We start from the raw sequence: 20,076 nt of genomic DNA, 5'->3' as shown, positions 1-20,076 counted from the left end.
CCCATCCTGCAGGGAGCGTTCCAGGTTCCGTACGTGCAAGGAGGGATCAGCCGAATGAACACGCAAACGCAAGAAGAGACAAGAAGCTAAGAGAGAGGATAGGACAGGACAGACAGGACAGACAGACAGGACAGGACAGGACAGGCTTTATTCAGGGCAGCAGGGGCTTTATATACCTATCAGTACAGGAAACTATGCATACAAAGCATAAGGCAATTACACAAAAAGGTCATGTCCATATATGGTTAAGAAAGTTACAAGGTCTATACGTTTCACATATATGGTTAATCATTGTCACTTACTTCTTGTTTTTGCGGACAGTCATGACAGATGTTTCTGTGACGGATGTTTCCTCAAGATAACCATGCATAGCACAGAATTCCATGCATAGCACAATTGCACAATTCGGGACTTGGCCTGCCCACGGGTCACGTAGGCGCTTGGTCAGTTACATGGCCAGCTTCCCACACTCTAGGAACCCAGGCGGCTGCCATCTTCTAGAACTCAGTGAAAAGCTCCAGGTACAGGTGGCGGTAACGGGGAAACACTAGGTCTCACACGGCTATGATCCAGAGACACACAAACAAATCTCAGACCCAAGCAACTTGCTGCAGCCATCTCTCCAGACCCTATTTATTAAAATTTTAGAATTCCTAGAGCACGCGCGGCCGCTCTTGTGGCCACGTGACATTATATTGTATCCATAACAAGCAATACAAAACACGTTGTCTAGCATTGCCTTTTCGTCAGGTGTGAGTGGTGGTGGGACTGGACACAAATATTAAAGGTAACTAAAGTACACAAAGAGAGCATTGTGCAAATTGTCTGCCACACAGGCAGGGGGAGGTGTGGAATGGGGTGGAGGGGGGGACGGATACTGGGAATTTTGGTGGTGGAAAACGTACTCTGGTGAAGGGATGGGTGTTTGGTGATTGTACAATCGAAGCTCAAACATGAAGACTTTCTTACTGTACCTCGCGGTGAATCAATAAAAAAAAACTTTTTTTTTAATTTAAAATAAATAAATAAATCTTAGGCTATGGGGCTGAAAAGATAGCACAACAGTTAAGGCGCTTACCTTGCACCGGGTTGACCCAGGTTCAATACCTGACATCCCTTATGTTCCCCAGAGCACCCCAGGTGTGATTTCTGAGTGCAGAGCCAGGAGTAACTCCTGAGAATTGCCAGGCGTGGCCCCCAAACAAACAAAACAATATGTTACGAAACATCCTTAAAGGGCGGTGGGAGGGCTAACTGTTGCCAGTAGGGCACACAATGACAGAAACGAAGGACTGGCAAACAGCCAAGGTTCCCGCCACTGAGAACCGTCAGCATGGACAAAATTCAAAGTAATGTGGGAAGGCTACAAAAACCTACCAAACATGGCATTTCTCTGGAATGACCCTGTTCTAGTTCTTCACTTTTCAAAGAACAGTTCTGCAAAGCTTGCGGGACCTGGGAGCATTTGAGAATCTTCCTTTGGCTTTTCTAAGGAATTGCTGCTTATACTTTTTTGTTGTTGTTGTTATTTTTTTCTTTCCTATCTCAATTACAGTATTCAAATGTGCCTGAGGACTCAATTATGCAAATTGGTGTTATTTGTTTCTGGAGATGAACAGCGAGCTTGGGGAGATAGCTGGGGGAAGGGGGTGTCCTTTGGAGGGTGAACCTAAATCCTGGGTCCTAGAGCCTGTAATTTCAGATAACACTGTTGCTGGCATGTTTAGGGGTTTCTGGTTAAAGCCAAACTAGATCTTTCTTCAGATAGTTATTTTCATAGAGATAAAAGTCTCATCTTTCAGGGCTGGAGCAGTAACATAGGATAATACAGCCAGTAAGCGCTCTTGCCTTGTATGAGGCCAACCCGGATTCCATCCCGGCATGCCATAGGGTCCCCTGAGCATGGTCCCAATCTTCACATCATTGAGGCAAAGCACTGGTCTGAGGAGGCTCAATAGAGAGGAGCACCAGGAAAGGCAAACTCTATTCAGTCTGGCCACCATCAGACCTCTCTGCAACCCACCCAGATAGTCTTTGAGTGGGTTAGAAATCCTGTATTGCAGGGGCTAGAGTGATAGCACAGAGGGTAGGGCGTTTGCCTTGCAAGCGGCCAACCAGGGTTCAATTCCCAGCATCCCATGTGGTCCCTCGAGCACCACCAGGAATAATTCCTGAGTGCAGAGCCAGAAGTAACCCCTGTGCATTCCTGGGTGTGACCCAAAAAGAAAAACAAAAGAAAGAAATCCTGTATTGCAAACCACAATACCCAAAGGGGAGAGAAAGAGGGAGGGGGGAGGAGTAGGGAAGGGAGATGGGGAGGGAGAAGAAAAGCACCTGCCATAGAGGCAGGCGGGGTGGTAGGGCTGAGAGTGACGGGAAGGAACCCGGGGACACTGGTGCTGGGAGACGTACACTGGTGGAGGGATGGGTGTTGGAACACTGTATGACTGAAACCTAATCAACAGCTCTGGAAAGGTCTCTCTCACAGTGATTCAACTAAAATTTTTTTAAATAATGCTTTGTTGTGACAACAACAAAGGACTGGAGGATTGCACAGCAGGTAGGGTGTTTGCCTTACACGCAGCCGATCCGGGTTTGATTCCTCTGTCCCTTTCAGAGAGCCAGGCAAGTTACCGAGAGTATCCAGCCCGTTCGGCAGAGCCTCGCAAGCTCCCTGTGGCGTATTCGATATGCCAAACACAGTAACAACAAGTCTCACAATGGAGACGTTACTGGTGCCCGCTCGAGCAAATCGATGAACAATGGGAGGACAGTGCTACAGTGCAATGGTTTGTTGGGGCCAGAAAAATAATACAGTTGGGCATTTGCCTTGCACATGGCCGACTTAGGGTTTCATCCCCGGCAACCCATATGGTCCCTCCAGCCTGCAGGAGTGAGTCCTGAGCACAGAACCCAGCGTAAGTGAGCCCTGAACACTGCTGGGTAATTCCCCCCACAATTAAAAGAACTTTGGGGAACAGAGAATAAGGGTAGGGCACAAGCTACAACTCCCAGGCTCCCCACAGAGCACAGTGTGATGTGGGCTGGAGGAAGGCATTGTTCCTCTTCAGATCAACCCTGACTCCAGACAGGCATCTCAGCCATTCCACAATCTATCCTTGCAGCTGGTCTAGTCAAGGACGCAGAGCCTGAACATTGGATTGTTGTTTGTTTGAGGGCCACATCCAGCTGTGCTCAGGGCTAAGTCCTGACTCTGTGCTCAGGGATCACTCGTAACAGTGCTCAGGGATCATCTGTGGTGCCGGAGTTGGCCACATCTCACCAGGCCCCAGAGGCTTAACATTTTTTTTTCCTTTTGGGTCACACCTGAGCCCCCGCGATGCTCAGGGGTTACTCCTGGCTCATGTGCTCAAGAATTACTCCTGACGGTGCTCGGGAGTCCATATGGGATGCTGGGAAACGAACTCGGGTCGGCCGTGTGCAAGGCAAACGCCCTACCGGCTGTGCTATCGCTCCAGCCCCCTGAGGCTTAACATTTGTATGCTAGATGTTTGAGGAAAAAAAATCCCTCATTCGAGAGCATGCTCGGGCCTAATGGGCAATTGGAGGCTCTGTGCCAATTTTGTCCATAATAAGATGCAGATATCTCCTCCGTGCTCTCAGAGAGAAGTTCCAGGAAAAGGGAACATTATTTCTTCAGAGAATTTGTATCCCCACTTGTCATTATTCGGGTGTTATTATTCACAGCAGAGAGTAAGTCTCAGCCCCAGATTCTCTGCGAACAATCAGCACTTTGCCTTTAAGGCTGGAAACCGTCCCCCTAGACCTTACACTCGTGCTCAAGGAGAGAGTGTCTAACTGCTGACAGTATGAGGAACGCTTCAGACTCAAATAAGAATGCTTCAACGCTGCACAGGGAACTCTGGGAGAGTGGGGAGGGAAGACCACGGTGCCATGGGCCAGAGAGACAGTCTAAGGGTTAAGGCCCTTGCCTTGCATGCAGAGGACCCCGGGGCGATCCCAGCCCCGCCCAAGGCCCCCCAGAACCAGCACCTTCCCTGAGTGCAGAGCTGGGAATAAGCCCTGAGCACCACCAGATGTGGCCCAAACTGCCTCCCCTGAGAAAAGGTGTCCAGGGGCCAGAGCAACTGTCCAGCAGACAGGGAGCTTGCCTTGTACACGGGTCTGACCCCTGGTACCCACTATGGTCCCCTGAGCCCTGCCAGGAGTGATCCCGAGTGCAGAGCCAGAAGTGAGCCCTGAGCACCACTGGGTGGCTGGATGTGCCCCCTCCTACGCCACAAAAAGTAATAAGAATAATGATAAAATTAAGGATGACCATGGGGCTGATGTGTTCCAGAGATCCAACAGGGAACAGCTGGGTCACTCTGCCCAATAACTGGAAAGTTGCTTCCTGGAATCTGGAAATAGATCACGGCCAGGGAAGTGGGCAGAGGGACAGCAGGGGGATGGACGGCAGGATGAAGCAGAGCTATTTTTAACCTGGATAACAGGACCCTTTCATTAGTATCCTAATGATACTCAGTTTTGCCGCGGTGGCAGGCACAGAGAGTGACTGAGAACCAGGGAGACACTGAGAAACAGTGTCGCAGGTGGGCGCCCTCGAAGCTGACCCCGTGATGAGGGTTTGGTACAAGTGGTTTCTTTGGAGATGATTTCCCAGACAAGCAGGTCAGGAGTTGGTGAATGATAAAGGGTTGGAGGGAAGTGGCCGTGAGCAGGACGGCAGCTGGGAACAGGCCTCTGAAGAGAGGCCAGGGGGCGGGCAAGCCTACCCACTCTCATGCATCGCAGAGAGGGGAGGCCCTCCCCCGGAAGGCACGCTGGTTGGGTGGGCACAGCCAGGCAAGCTCTAAAACAAACCTGGCATGACTTTCTACTTAGTCCTCCTCAGAGTGACAGTTCGGTGTCCTCAAAAAGGCCGTTGTGTCCTCAGACGGCTGTGGGAAGAAGTGAAGCCATTTCAAGAACTAATGGCAGGGGGGCCCGAGATAGTACAATGGGGAGGGCATTTACTTTGCACATGGTTGAGCAGAAAGAAAGAAAGAAAGAAAGAAAGAAAGAAAGAAAGAAAGAAAGAAAGAGGGAGGGAGGGAGGGAGGGAGGGAGGGAGGGAGGGAGGGAGGGAGGGAGGAGGAAGGGAGAGAGGGAGGAAGGGAGGGGTAGAAGGGAGGGAGGGAGGGAAGGAAGGAAGGAAGGAAGGAAGGAAGGAAGGAAGGAAGGAAGGAGGGAGGGAAGGAGGGAAGGAGGGAAGGAGGGAGGGAGGAAGGAGGGAAGGAGGGAGAGAGAGAGGGAGGAGGAAGGGAAAGAGGGAGGAAGGGAGGGATGGGAGGGAGGGAGGGAGGGAGGGAGGGAAGGAAGGAAGGAAGGAAGGAAGGAGGGAAGGAGGGAAGGAAGAAAGGAAGAAAGGAAGGAAGGAAGGAAGGAAGGAAGGAAGGAAGGAGGGAGGAAGGAGGGAAGGAGGGATGGAGAGAGCAAAGGAGGGAAGGAGGGATAGAGAGAGAGAAGGAGGGAAGGAGGGAAGGAGGGAGGGAGAGAGGGAGGAGGAAGGGAGGGAGGGAGAGAGGGAGGAGGAAGGGAGGGAGGGAGAGAGGGAGGAGGAAGGGAGGGAGGGAGAGAGGGAGGAGGAAGGGAGGGAGGGAGAGAGCGAAGGAAGGAAGGAAGGAAGGAAGGAAGGAAGGAAGGAAGGAAGGAAGGAAGGAGGGAAGGAGGGAGGGAGGAAGGAGGGAAGGAGGGACGGAGGGAAGGAGGGATGGAGAGAGCAAAGGAGGGAAGGAGGGATAGAGAGAGCGAAGGAGGGAAGGAGGGAGGGAGATAGGGAGGAGGAAAGGAGAGAGGGAGGAGGAAGGGAGGGAGGGAGAGAGGGAGGAGGAAGGGGGGAGGGAGAGAGCGAAGGAAGGAAGGAAGGAAGGAAGGAAGGAAGGAAGGAAGGAGGGAGGGAGGGAGGAAGGAGGGACGGAGGGAAGGAGGGATGGAGAGAGCAAAGGAGGGAAGGAGGGATAGAGAGAGCGAAGGAGGGAAGGAGGGAGGGAGAGAGGGAGGAGGAAGGGAGGGAGGGAGGGAGAGAGGGAGGAGGAAGGGAGGGAGGGAGAGAGCGAAGGAAGGAAGGAAGGAAGGAGGGAAGGAGGGATGGAGAGAGCTAAGGAGGGAAGGAGGGATAGAGAGAGCGAAGGAGGGAAGGAGGGAGGGAGAGAGGGAGGAGGAAGGGAGGGAGGAGAGAGGGAGGAGGAAGGGAGGGAGAGAGCGAAGGAAGGAAGGAAGGAAAGAAGGAAGGAAGGAAGGAGGGAGGGAGGGAGGAAGGAGGGAAGGAGGGATAGAGAGAGCTAAGGAGGGAAGGAGGGAAGGAGGGAGGGAGAGAGGGAGGAGGAAGGGAAGGAGGGGAGAGAGGGAGGAGGGAGGGAGGGAGGGAGAGAGGGAGGAGGAAGGGAGGGAGGGAGAGAGCGAAGGAAGGAAGGAGGGAAGGAGGGAGGGGAGGAAGGAGGGAAGGAGGGATGGAGAGAGCAAAGGAGGGAAGGAGGGATAGAGAGAGCTAAGGAGGGAAGGAGGGAAGGAGGGAGGGAGAGAGGGAGGAGGAAGGGAAGGAGGGAGAGAGGGAGGAGGAAGGGAGGGAGGGAGAGAGGGAGGAGGAAGGGAGGGAGGGAGAGAGCGAAGGAAGGAAGGAGGGAAGGAGGAGGGAGGAAGGAGGGAAGGAGGGAGGAAGGAGGGACGGAGGGAAGGAGGATGGAGAGAGCAAAGGAGGGAAGGAGGGATAGAGAGAGCGAAGGAGGGAAGGAGGGAGGGAGAGAGGGAGGAGGAAAGGAGAGAGGGAGGAGGAAGGGAGGGAGGGAGAGAGGGAGAAGGAAGGGAGGGAGGGAGAGAGCGAAGGAAGGAAGGAAGGAAGGAAGGAAGGAAGGAAGGAAGGAAGGAGGGAGGAGGGAGGAAGGAGGGACGGAGGGAAGGAGGGATGGAGAGAGCAAAGGAGGGAAGGAGGGATAGAGAGAGCGAAGGAGGAAGGAGGGAGGGAGAGAGGGAGGAGGAAAGGAGAGAGGGAGGAGGAAGGGAGGGAGGAGAGAGGGAGAAGGAAGGGAGGGAGGGAGAGAGCGAAGGAAGGAAGGAAGGAAGGAAGGAAGGAAGGAAGGAAGGAAGGAGGGAGGAAGGGAGGAAGGAGGGACGGAGGGAAGGAGGGATGGAGAGAGCAAAGGAGGGAAGGAGGGATAGAGAGAGCGAAGGAGGGAAGGAGGGAGGGAGAGAGGGAGGAGGAAGGAGGGAGGGAGGGAGAGAGGGAGGAGGAAGGGAGGGAGGGAGAGAGCGAAGGAAGGAACGAAGGAAGGAAGGAAGGAAGGAGGGAAGGAGGGATGGAGAGAGCAAAGGAGGGAAGGAGGGATAGAGAGAGCGAAGGAGGGAAGGAGGGAGGGAGAGAGGTGGAGGAAGGGAGGGAGGGAGGGAGAGAGGGAGGAGGAAGGGAGGGAGGGAGAGAGCGAAGGAAGGAACGAAGGAAGGAAAGAAGGAAGGAAGGAAGGAAGGAGGGAGGGAGGGAGGAAGGAGGGAAGGAGGGAAGGAGGGATGGAGAGAGCAAAGGAGGGAAGGAGGGATAGAGAGAGCTAAGGAGGGAAGGAGGGAAGGAGGGAGGGAGAGAGGGAGGAGGAAGGGAGGGAGGGAGAGAGGGAGGAGGAAGGGAGGGAGGGAGAGAGCGAAGGAAGGAAGGAGGGAAGGAGGGAGGGAGGAAGGAGGGAAGGAGGGACGGAGGGAAGGAGGGATGGAGAGAGCAAAGGAGGGAAGGAGGATAGAGAGAGCGAAGGAGGAAGAGGGAGGGAGAGAGGGAGGAGGAAAGGAGAGAGGGAGGAGGAAGGAGGGAGGGAGAGAGGGAGAAGGAAGGGAGGGAGGGAGAGAGCGAAGGAAGGAAGGAAGGAAGGAAGGAAGGAGGGAGGAAGGGAGGAAGGAGGGACGGAGGGAAGGAGGGATGGAGAGAGCAAAGGAGGGAAGGAGGGATAGAGAGAGCGAAGGAGGGGAAGGAGGAGGGAGAGAGGGAGGAGGAAGGGAGGGAGGGAGAGAGGGAGGAGGGGAAGGGAGGGAGGGAGAGAGCGAAGGAAGGAAGGAAGGAAGGAAGGAAGGAAGGAAGGAAGGAAGGAAGGAAGGAAGGAAGGAAGGAAGGATCAGTGACAACATCAGCCCCACACTGAGCACCAAGGCAGTGTATCAGGCCCGATGGCTTCCTGCCAACAGGCCATGGGTATACATCATTCTTTTCTAAACCCACTTTTCCTCTGTGGCACCTCCATGACCTGACCTGGCCAGTTCGTGCCCGTTAGAAAAAGGCGCATTCTCCAGGCGGGTCTCCGTGCTGGCCGTCACGTCTGGCCTTCCTGCCCGCACCTTTATGTAACACGCGATCTGCACCACAGGACCAACAGGTTGCGCCATCACAGCCCGGAGCAAGCAAGGAAGGCCCGGAATCTTCCAGACACCACAGGATAAATCCCTGGGAAAGCGCTGCCCGCCCCAGCACTGCACACTTCAGGTTAACCACTGGAAGGACAGAGGGTTGACGAAACGTCCACTGTTGGTGGACACTCCTGGAAACTCCTTTGCTCTATTTCATAAGTTCTGAGGTAGGCAGGAAAGACAATGTGTTGGAAAGGCACTTGCTTTGCACATGGCTGACTCAGGTTTGATGCCCAGGATCCCCTAGGATCTCTGAGCACTGCCAGGAGTCATTCCTGAGCACTAAGCCAGGAGTAAGCCCTGAGCACTGCTGGGTGTGGAACAAAAGCAAACAAACACAAACACTGTCCTCCCGTTGTTCATCGATTTGCTGAGCGGGCCCAGTAACGTCTCCTTTGTGAGACTTCTTGTTACTGTGTCTGGCATTCGAATACGTCATGGGAGCTTGCCAGCTTTGCCGTGTGGGCGAGATACTCTCGGTAGCTGGCGGGCTCTCTGAGAGGGGTGGAGGAATCGAACCCGGCTCGGCCTGGGCTGGCTGCACGCCTACCCCTGTGCTATCACTCAGCCCAAGCAAAACTAGAAAATTAGAAGTTGTGAAGATCTCAAACCATGACAGGGTGGGAGCAGCAGGTGGTGCTTTAGGCTGAGTGGCCAAAACTCCTCCTCCCAGACTGGGAAAGTGGATCCTTCCTTTAAGTCCCTGAGTCTAGCTTTCCAGGCTCAGTGGAGACAGGAAGCACTTCACAGAGCAATTAAACACATGCAAATGGCATGCAAATCAGCCACACTTGGTGGGCAGAAGAGGAACTACTGTTATTCTACAAAGCAAAGCATGCTGACTCCCAGCAAATGCTGAACAAGAGAAAGTCAAAACAAAGATAACAGGGATAAACCCGGCAGAAACTCGAGGTCCTGGGCAGCATGATCAACTCCCACAGGGAGAGAGCTCTGATTTCCAGTGGGGGGAGGCTGTGTGTGGTGGGACGTGGCATGGTGCTAGGAAAACTCTTTCACTTTCATGAAAGGAACAACAGGCTTGGACCAGGTGAGAGTACAGCAGGCAGGACACTTTACTTGCTTATTCAGACCACAATTTAATCTCTGGGCCCCAGGTGATCCCCGAGTGCAAAGCCAGGAATAAACTGAACACTGCTAAATATGCCCCCAACACACATACAAAAAAAGAAAAAGAAAAAGGAGGGAGGGGGTAGGGAGGGAGGGAGGGAGGGAGGGAGGGAGGGAGGGAGGGAGGGAGGGAAGGAAGGAGGGAAGGAAGGAAGGAAGGACAAAAGGAAGGAGGGAGGGAGGGACAGAGGGAAGGAGGGAGGAGAGGGAGAGAGGGAGGAAAGGAGGTTCCCTCTTTCCCTCCCTCCCTCCCTCCCTTCCTCCCTCCCTCCCCCCCTCCCTCCCTCCCATCTTTTTGTTTTTCTTTAGGCTTAAAATTAATAGCCTTACTCAATGCCTCTCTTGCAAAACACAGTACCCAAAGGAAGAGAGAAGAGAGAGAGAACAAGGGGGAATGCCCCTGCCACAGAGGCAGGGTGGGGATGCTGGGACCCGTGGTGGTGGAGGATGGGCGCTGGTGGAGGGATGGGTACTTGATCATTGTATAACTGAAACACAAGCACAAAATTTGTAAGTCTATAACTGTACCTCATGGTGTTTCACTAATAAAAAATAAATAAATAAATAATAGGCTTAATTCTGGGCAGGCTTTTTTTGGGGGGTCACACCCAGCTGTGCTCAGGGGACCATGCCTTGCAGGGGGCCAGATCTGGACCGCCCTTAATTCTAAACCTCACGGGGACTAGGAGCCGACTATGCTGTCTCCACTATCCCTCACAGCAGTGGCGAGGGACAGGTGGTCTCTGTCACAGTGGCCACCTAACAGACAAGCAAACAGGAAGGCAGAAGGCCCCACACACAGTCACACAGTCCTTGGACGGGACAGTTCTGGGCGGCCACAGCGGTGTTCTTCCAGCCAAAGAGAAAACAAACCAGTGCACCTTTGGGGACTCAAGTTTTGTGTTTTTGGGGGCCAGGGAGCAAATCCAGGTGCTCGTGGAGGCGCGCGCTCTACCACCAGCCCACTGTCCCAGTCCACCTTCACAGATTGGCTAAGGAGCTCAGTGAGGAAGGTTCCAGGTCTCCGGACACCACGCAAACCTCACTGCACCCTGGGGCCCAGGTAAGGGAAATGGGGAGCTTCAATGTGAAGGGAAGATGCGAAGTTTGTTCGTCGGCCCAAGGTGCCCACGGTGAGTAACCCAGCACAGCACTGCAGCTCCTCCCGTGCCCCGCCAGACCCTCTCCCTGCTCTGGGACCCCTAACAGGCCCCTCCTGCCCTGCCTTCCCTGGGATGCTGGTGCCAGAGCAGTCCGGGCATCCTGCAGACATCTGCTCCTTCCACCAAAGTGGCAACACTTAATCACTTAACTTCCTGTTAGTCGTCAATTTGCTCGAGCAGGCGCCAGTAACGTCTCCATTTGTCCCTGTCGCGTGCTAGTGTAGCCCAATGGCATCTGTTCGCTCCTGGAACATGAAGGGCCTCAAACCGATCGTTCATGATCTTGACGAAGAATGTCTGACCATCTGGTAGGTGGGCGGCCACGCGGTCTTTTGACATCCCGTGGAATCCAGTCGGTAACAGCTCTAGTCCAGCGGTCGTCTTTAAATCTCATTACGTGACCAGCCCATCTGATTTTCGACACCTTGACAAATGAGACAGTGTCCCTGATTCTTGATCGTCGACGGATGTCAGAACTCCCGGATTCTTTCTCTCATTTGAGTGAAACTTGATATTCCAAGCATAGCTCTTTCTATTCTTCTTGGGAGACCTGAATAGCATTCTCATCTTGTTTGCATAGGGCCCAGGTCTCTGAGGCATATGTTAATGCAGGAAGAACAGTGGAATCAAAGAGATGTGCCTGGAGCCGGAGGTTCTTCGTCCTCTTAGCTATTTCTTCGACGTTCTTGAAGGCGTTCCAAGCCGCTCTCTTCCTCCTGCGCAGCTCGGGTGCCAGGTCATTTGTCATGTTGACCTCTCGACCTAGGTACACATAGCTGTTGCATTCGGAGATGGTCGTTCCATTGAGAGCGAATGGGGCATCAGGACAAGGCTGTTTCTCATAAACATTGTCTTCGTAAGATTCAGCTGTAGTCCTACCTTTCCACACTCACGGTCAAAGTCGGCCAGCATTTGTGCCGCTTGGCTGATGTTTTGGTGTTATTAAAACAATGTCATCAGCAAAGCGGAGGTGGTGTAGTTGCCGACCATCTATCTTCACTCCCATTCCTTCCCATTCCAGTCGTCGCATGATGTTCTCGAGGGTGGCACTGAAGAGTTTCGGTGAAATGGTATCACCCTGCCGCACCCCTCTCTTGACATCAACGATCACTTTTTTGTAGAATGGTGAGATCCTGGTAGTGAATCCGCAATACAGCTCACGGAGGATCCTGATGTATTGGTCTTGAATGCCCTGATTGGCTAGGGCTTCAAGCCCAAAGTGGCAATACGACAAGTAAAATTTTCTAGTGACTTGACGACGAGGTGCTGAAAAGGGGCTTTGCCCATTTTCCCAGTGACTCCTAATTTATCAAGGATGGCAGGACGGTGGAGCGACTGAAGAGCAAAAGTTCTTCCAGAGGGGACTCACTGGTGACCCGCTGCTGCCCTCTGCTGGCTGCTTCGCAGCATTACCCGCGAGCTGAGCGTCTGGATCCACAGGGAGTTGAGCTGTGAAGAGAAATGAGGGGTGGACGGGGCCCCCTGTGGAGAAGAGCCGAGGAGGTGGGGAGGACTTTGCTTCTCAAAGTCACCGCAAGGCCTCTCCAACTGCACCCACCAAAATTACACATATGGGGGCCGGAGCGATAGTAGGTAGGGTGTTTGCCTTGCACGTGGCCTACCTGGGTTCGATCCCCAGCATCCCATATGATCCCCCGAGCACCGCCAGGAGTGATTCCTGAGTGCAAAGCCAGGAGTAATCTCAGAGCAACGCTGTGTGTGACCCTCCCCCCCCCCAAAAAAAAAGCAACAAAATTGCAGTTTGGACTTGGAGAGTATCATGTTGAGTGAAATGAGGAAAGACAGATATAGAATGACTGCATTCACTTGTGGGATATAATATACATAATATATACTATACAGTAGAAGGTTAATAGCCAAGGCCAGGGAAAACAGGGGCCAGGAGGACTGGTCCAATGGTTGAAATCTACCACAAGTGTGTGTGGGACACAGGATAGAGAAGGGACCAGTACGACAATAATAGCTGGGAATGATCATGCTGGACAAGAACTGAGTGTTAAAAGTAGGTAAAGGGTAAAGTGACATATACGACAACTTTTCAGTATCCATATCGCAAACCACAATGCCCAATAGGGGGGCGGGAAGAGAGAAAGTGAGAGAGAGGACACAGAGGCAGGTTGGGGTGATGGGAGGGAACCTGGGGACACAGGGGCTGGGAAATGTACACTGGTGGAGGGGTGGGTGTTGGAACACTGTATGACTGAAACCTAATTTTTTAAAACACAAAGTTTTTTGTTTTGTTTTTGCTTTTTGGGTCACAGCCGGCATTGCACAGGGGTTACGAAGTTTTGTAAGACTAATCACAACGTTTTGTAAGGCTCTGTCTCACAGTGGCTCAAAAATAAAAAACATTTTTAAGGGGGCTGGAGCAATAGCACAGTGAGTAAGGCGCTTGCCTTGCATGCGGCTGACCTGGGGTTCAATCCCCAGCAACCCATATGTCCCCTGAGCACCGCCAGGAGTAATTCCCCAAAAAAAAAGCAAAAAAAAAAAATCTTTAAAAAAGTTACCTGCTAGGTAGGGCAATAAATGTGATCACAGTAAAATGAAAGAGCACCATGTGTACAATTTCCAGGCAAATCGGGGGGAGTTGTGTGGCAGAGCAAAAATAATCATACACATGCAGTCTACTGCCCCCGCGCATGGCTGTCCTCACCAGGGCCCCTTGGAGGGGGGAGGGTTGAGTTTCTCTCCCCCACCCCCCGCCCCGAGAAGAGCTCCAGCAGCTGAGGACTTCTGGAGCCAGCCACGGCCATGCTGGGACCACTCTCCACACATCCGAACGGGCCTCATGCATGAAAGAACTGGCAGAGGAACTCAGGCATGCGGGTCCCGGGGCTGAGGTCTCCAAGCCCTCTCGGATTGGGACTGGGCCTTCTCCACCCAGGCCGCCCCCCCCACCCCCATCTTCCAGTAGGTAGGTGTCACACCCACCAGCTGCCGCCAGCGCCAGGTTGGTCCCATCAACAGCCAAGACGCAGAGACTATAAAACCCAGCTCCCGGAAGCACACAGCCACATTCGCAACCTCGCGACATCTTATTTTTTCCTTTGGAGAACCTGGCAGGCTACCAAAAGTATCCTGCCCACACGGCAGAGTCTGGCAAACTTCCCGTGTCATACTCAATATGCCAAATACCAGTAACAATGATGGGTCTTATTCTCCTAATCCTGAAAGAGCACTGAAATGGCTCTTTTAAAATCTCAGGGCTAGGAAGAAGGAGACGTTACTGGTGCCTGCTCAAGAAAATCGACAAACAACAGGATGATCGTGATCGTGATGCAAAATGCTAACTTTTGGGAAATCTGAGTGAAGGACATATGACATTCCAAGAAAAAAAAGTTCAAACTGTTGCCACTCCAGACCCCCACCCCCCCACCCCCAGCTTCTGGAACACTCTGAAGGGAGCCGGAAAGAGCCTGCACACTGGCCGCCCACAGCAGGGCCTGGGCACAGCAGCTTCATTTCTGTTACTGGCCATTCAGGATCTTCAGTTCCCAGGGGACCCCCAGGCACCCACCCCCAGGCACCCACCCCCAGGCACACACCCCCAGGCACCCACCCCCAGGCACACACACACTCACAGGCTACGGTGAGGAGACCCAGAGAGAGATGAGCCTGTGTGTGTCAGACGCTAGTCAACAGGCAAAGGGGCACAAAGGCATCTGTCTTTGTAATTTCATTTTTTAATCAAGTTTATAGTGATTTGTTACATTCAATACAGAGATGTGTTTCTTGTGAGGAACGGTCAAGGGCTGTGATGAGAAGCTCCGGTCGCTCTGGGCTTGGCAATCAGGCTTGGGGAGGGAGGATGGGGCACTGAGGCAGGGGTGCTTGAGAGGGTCCTGAGAGAAACATTTTGGCCCCTGGCATATAAACCTGAAGTCAGCTGAGCTGCAGGGACAAATGATGGCCAGGGGGCACACCCCACTCCCCGGTGGAGGCTTGGTTGGGCAGTTTCCACAGGCACAGGGCACTGACCACCTGCAGGAATATCGGGGAGGTACAGGATGCCACGTCACCCCTGGCCAGACACTGACCTCCCAGGGAACACAAGAGCCCACTCCCACAGGTTCTGATGTCTCTGTTCTGGGGTACTGTATGAGCCGCGAATTTTTCCTACGGGAGACAGGGTTTAGTACCACATCTGGGTGCCCGGGTGTGACCCCTGGAGATGCTTCAGAGAACTTATGTGGTGTCAGGCTGGACTCTGGGCAGCAGTGACAAGGGTTTTCATCTGCTATCTCTCCAGCTGATGAGCAGTGGGAAATTTTATTTAGCTTTTTTGGTTTTGTTTTTTTGGAGGTCACAACTGGCAATGCTCTAGGACTTGGCAATCAGGAATCACTCCTGGTGATCCTCTGATAAGGGGATTGGTATTTTTTAAGTTTTTTTTTTAATTTACTTTTATTCACTTTTTTTTTTTTTTTTTTTTTTTGCTTTTTGGGTCACACCTAGCGATGGACAGGGGTTACTCCTGGTTCTGCACACAGGAGTTACTCCTGGCGGTGCTCAGGGGACCATATGGGATGCTGGGAATCGAACCCAGGTCGGCCGCATGCAAGGCAAATGCCCTACCCGCTGTGCTCTCTCTCCAGCCCGGGGACTGGTATTTTTTTAATGTGATAAATTTTTTTGGGTTTTTTTGGGTCACACCCGGCAATGCACAGGTGTTACTCCTGGCTCTGCATTCAGGAATTACTCCTGGCAGTGCTCAGGGGACCATATGGGTTGCTGGGAATCAAACCCGCGTCGGCCGCGTGTAAGGCAAACGCTCTACCTGCTGTACTATCGCTCCACTCCCAATGTGGTAATTTTTTAATGCTTTGGGTGACTGTAATGTGCAGCAAAGTTTCAAGATCAATGGCTTGAAAAACACTCTTTCTTGTTGTGCTGGCATGAGCCGCAAATGAAGTGAAAGAGAAAGAGAAAGAGAAAGAGAAAGAGAGAGAGAGAGAGAGAGAGAGAGAGAGAGAGAGAGAGAGAGAGAGAGAGAGAGAAAGCTCAAGATAGGATGCTAAGTTTATTAGAAGCTCAGCACTGAGGACCCCAAAGCCCTTTTCCGGGGAAAGGAGTCAATGATTGGTGTAAATGACAGGAGCAAGTATTTAATAAGTCCGACTTCAAGTACCCTACAAACCTCAAGGACACCCTCGGGGCAGGCAAGCTCAAGAAAGCTCAGGAATTGTCTCTGCTGCAAAAAGGAGAATCTGCAGGTCTGCAATGACTGACTCAGCCTGGCGCGGCTCTCAGCGTCAAGAAAAACCTGGAAACCAGGATCTTTCTCCCAGCCCTGAAGAAGGGATGGCTGGACTCCTCTCTGCCAGGACACTCCTACGGAAAGTGAGAAGCCCACGGTCAACTCCAGCTCACCCTGCAGGCCTGAGGCCACCTCCACCCTGTGGTGGGAGGTGATCTTCACAACTTTACAATGGCGGGGCCTGGGAAGCCCTGACGTGGAAGTATAAACGCCTTTATTGGTGCCTCCTGCTCTGTCTTGGCCAATCCCTAGGAATTCTCAGTAAATAATGGGGTACACCAAATGGAGAGTTCTCCAAACCTGTTGTGTTAATGCAAAAGAACAAGTTCGGTTAATTAAGCCATCAGGCAAATTTAATTGTAAAGGAGTTAAGTCATGTTTCATTTCAAGGTCATGGTTTTGGTGTAAAAGCCACACCCCAATTAATGGAGTTAGGTGCCCACCAACCCACCGGATTTCTGGGAGAGTACTGGGCCCCGGCAGATTAATGGGAGCGCACAGGAGAGGGCCCAGAAGGCCGCACCAATAGGCAAGAGAGACTGACTCCAGCTGTCACCCCTTTGAGTGCTTGAGGCCATACCACGTGAGAAGGATGATGCATTAATTGTGTTCTGCCAATTACCTCTGCATCTCCTGCTTCACTGATAAGAATGTGTGTAGTTTGTAGCCCACCTTTTTTTTTTTCTTTTTTTTTCTTTTTTGCTTCGTGGGTCACACCCAGTGATGAACAGGGGTTACTCCTGGCTCTGAGCTCAGAAATTACCTCTGGCGGTGCTCAGGGGACCATATGAGATGCTGAGAATCAAACCCAACTCGGCCACGTGCAAGGCAAACGCCCTACCCACTGTGCTATTGCTCCAGCCCCATGTAGCCCACCTTTAGAGGGTAAGAGAGACCCTCTCAGCACACGGGACTCCAAGTCTCTTTCTCTTCTGACCTGGTGTTCTCAGCGCTGAGTCTCTTAATAAACTCACTGTCCCATCCTGAGCTGCATCTCTCTGTTCACTCGTGGCTCGCACTAGCACAACACTCCACGCATCTCTAAATTCCCCCTCTGCCGTCTTCAGCTCTGGAAAGCGGCGACCCCCTGCTTCCAGGAGCCCAGGACACCAGCCTCAGGGCTGCGCTTTCACCCCTCACGCCCACCCGCACCCCATACAGAATTCCTCATCAAAGTCTTGGGATGGGACATATCTCACTGCACGGCCCACACAGAGCGGTCCTCTCACCCGGCCTGCCCCCGCCTCGCTGAACCCACTGGACCCGCGCGGGGAGGCTCATGGAGCAAGAGCGGGCACTGGAGCGGGCTGGCGGCAGGACAGGCAGGCGTGGGTGACGATTAGCTCACCCCTAGCACAGCCGCGCAAAAAAGCAAAGCACAGAGGGAAGGCGGCCCCGGCTTGAATAGGCCCGTGCCAAATCGGTAAGTGGAAGTGGGGTTATGCGAGCAAACGTGGTGACCCCAGTCCCCGAGGCGGGCGAGCACAGGGTGCAGAGAACCCAGAGGCAGGGGAGCTGCCACCTCCGGGCACCCAGGGAGATGAATGCAGCGGAGCAACAGGATGGAGGGGAGTTGGAGGATGCAAAAACCCAGGGCGGAGGGTGACACTCGCCCAGCGTCCGGCCAGTTCAACCCCTGGTACCGCTCACGGCGTCACGAGCACTGCCAAGGATCTCTGCTGAGCTTGCCAGGAGCAGCCCTGAGTACTGTCAGATGGGGTCCGAAGACCCAACTCTTCCCCAGAAAATAGTCCCCGGCAGAGAGGAGCAGGGAAGCAGGGGGCAGTCAGTATGCGGGGAAGTGGCCCAGGGCCCACCCACCACCCACCACCCCGCGCTTCGCACCAGACCTGCCCCCCGTGACTCCCAAAAGCCGCAGACACCACACGCCAGCCCGAATTTCATCAATGTTTATTTGTGTAAGAGGAACATTCGGGTCTATGAACAGGGTCATACGCTCTAATGTACAACATCGCATGTTCTGAGCCATGGGTGCTGTCCCACACTGTTGGGACCGTGGGCCATGGCAAATAATACGTGGTCCCAGTGACATGCCGACACCCTTGCTGGATGGCCCGAGGGAGCACCGTGTGGCCCCCGGGCCCCGCAGTGACGGAGGCCAAGCTCCACCCGGGGACACGGAGCCAACACTGGCGGTGACCCCTGGTGCCATGTGCCTGCCGGGACTTCCCGGGTGAGGGCCAGCAGGGCCGTTGCCACCTTCTTGTTTAACAGCGCCTCAGAACACACAGAGCTGGGGCAAGGTCCAGAGCCGGGCCCGCTCGCCCAGGAACACGCAAGCTGCCAAGACTCCCGGACAGAGGGGCGGCTGTCTCTACCGCTGTCTTCCCTTCCGGTTGTGGCAAGCACGACACACCTGGAATCCCACGGCATCACCTATCCCCTCGAGTTCCAGGTTGCCGGGATGGGCCTCTGAGTCCAGCTCCTGGTCCTTGGAGCCCGCCACCAGCATCGGGCACCCCCCCTCCCCCAGTCCTCCCCTGCTCCTCCCGCAACTGTGTCCCAGCGAGGCTACTCAACAAAGCTGGACAAGGACCTCGCGCCGCGCCCCAGCCCTGCCTTCTCTAGCCTCTAAGTGCATCGGCTGAAACGGCCCTGAAGCCCGCTCGGCTCAACCCGCCACAGCCAGGCCCAGCCCCCGGCACACACTGTTGGGAAGACCCCTAAGGAACGCGCACACAACCTGTGCAGACCCGCCGCTCGCACCCTGGGTCTCCTCTGCACAAACCCATCACCTCCCGGAGAGGAAACTAAGGGAGGTGAGAAAGGTCTTCGGGAGGGGAAGGCAGAAACGTAGGCGGCCTCATCGAGACACACCATTTCACGCCGGGCAGATGCGCCATGCGGCCAGACCCAGCCAGACCTAGCCAGGGCTCCGTGCTGGCCGCTAGCTAGCGACGGAGACCACTGGGGGGGTCAGCTCCTGTCCGCACCCCTGGGCCTTTCTCTCTGCCGGTGGGAGGGTGCCAAGTCCATCAGCAACAACGACAGAAAGAGCCAGGCCAGCATTCGGTGGCCCCTCACTGCCCACACAGCCGTCCGCCCTGCCCCTGTGACGGGCCTTCCTTCCTGAGCTGAAGCCTGTTTCAGGGCTTGTGGGCCTGGACTTCCTCTCTCCACTGGACCCGGGAAAACGCAGTCAAGCAGGTGTCCTAAGTCATCGCTATGCCCCAGTTATTCTTCCTCCAGCCCTAGGCCCCATCATTAACCCGTCCTTGGGGCCACCTCAAGCCGCCCCCCATTTGCAACTAGAAAACCAAGTGAAGGAACTGCTTCACACACAATCCCACGACTGTCTCCGCACCCGCTCCGCTCAAGAACCCAAGTCTAACAGGAATATTCACATCGCCAAGCCCGCTTCAAGCCCGCTAAGACTCCCAGGAGAGCAGGAGCAGGCCCGGCTGGGTGCCCTGAACAGCTGAGATCTGTCCCCGCCCACACGGTCTCTGTGGTCCCCGGCCGCAGGATGAGGGTCCGCAGCAAGTCACGGAGGGGCACTTGCCAGCCAGGGTGCCCCTGCTGGGACACTCACGCTTCTTCTCCCTCCTCTCTGCCTTTCTTTGGGCACTGGGGATACTCCCAGCAGGTCTCAGGGGTGCTCCTGGCTTAGTGGTCAGGAATTGCTTCTAGCAACGCACCGGGGATAAGGGGTAGGCATGGGGCACCAAGGATGATACGGAGGTCCTGCATGCACAGCAAGCACTCAGCCCTTTGAGCAGGGGCCCCACTCTGCCTAAGCCGGGGAGGCAGGCTGCAGGAAGCGAACAAGACCTCAAGCAACCCACCGGAAATGGGGTCCCTGAACACCCGTATGTCCCCTGCCTCTTTGCCAGGCAGACTAGCCTTCTTGGGGGCACTGAGGGTGGGGGGGAGGTGGCTGGACAGTCACCCCAGAGGATGGTGTGGTCACTCCCTGGTGCAACCACTCAGATCACACAGCACATGGCAGTGCAGTGGCTGAGGATCCAGGGTCAGGCATGACCAGGGCTGGGGGGCCGGAGGGAGAGACCAGCGGGCAGGGAGCTCACCTCGCACTCGGCTGACCCGGGTCCAATCCCTCGCACCACATGTGGTCCCCCA

This window comes from Sorex fumeus, unplaced genomic scaffold (assembly GCF_029834395.1).
Source record: "Sorex fumeus unplaced genomic scaffold, SorFum_2.1 ptg000044l, whole genome shotgun sequence".
Classification (NCBI taxonomy): Eukaryota; Metazoa; Chordata; class Mammalia; order Eulipotyphla; family Soricidae; genus Sorex; species Sorex fumeus.
This window is presented reverse-complemented; position numbering follows the sequence as displayed.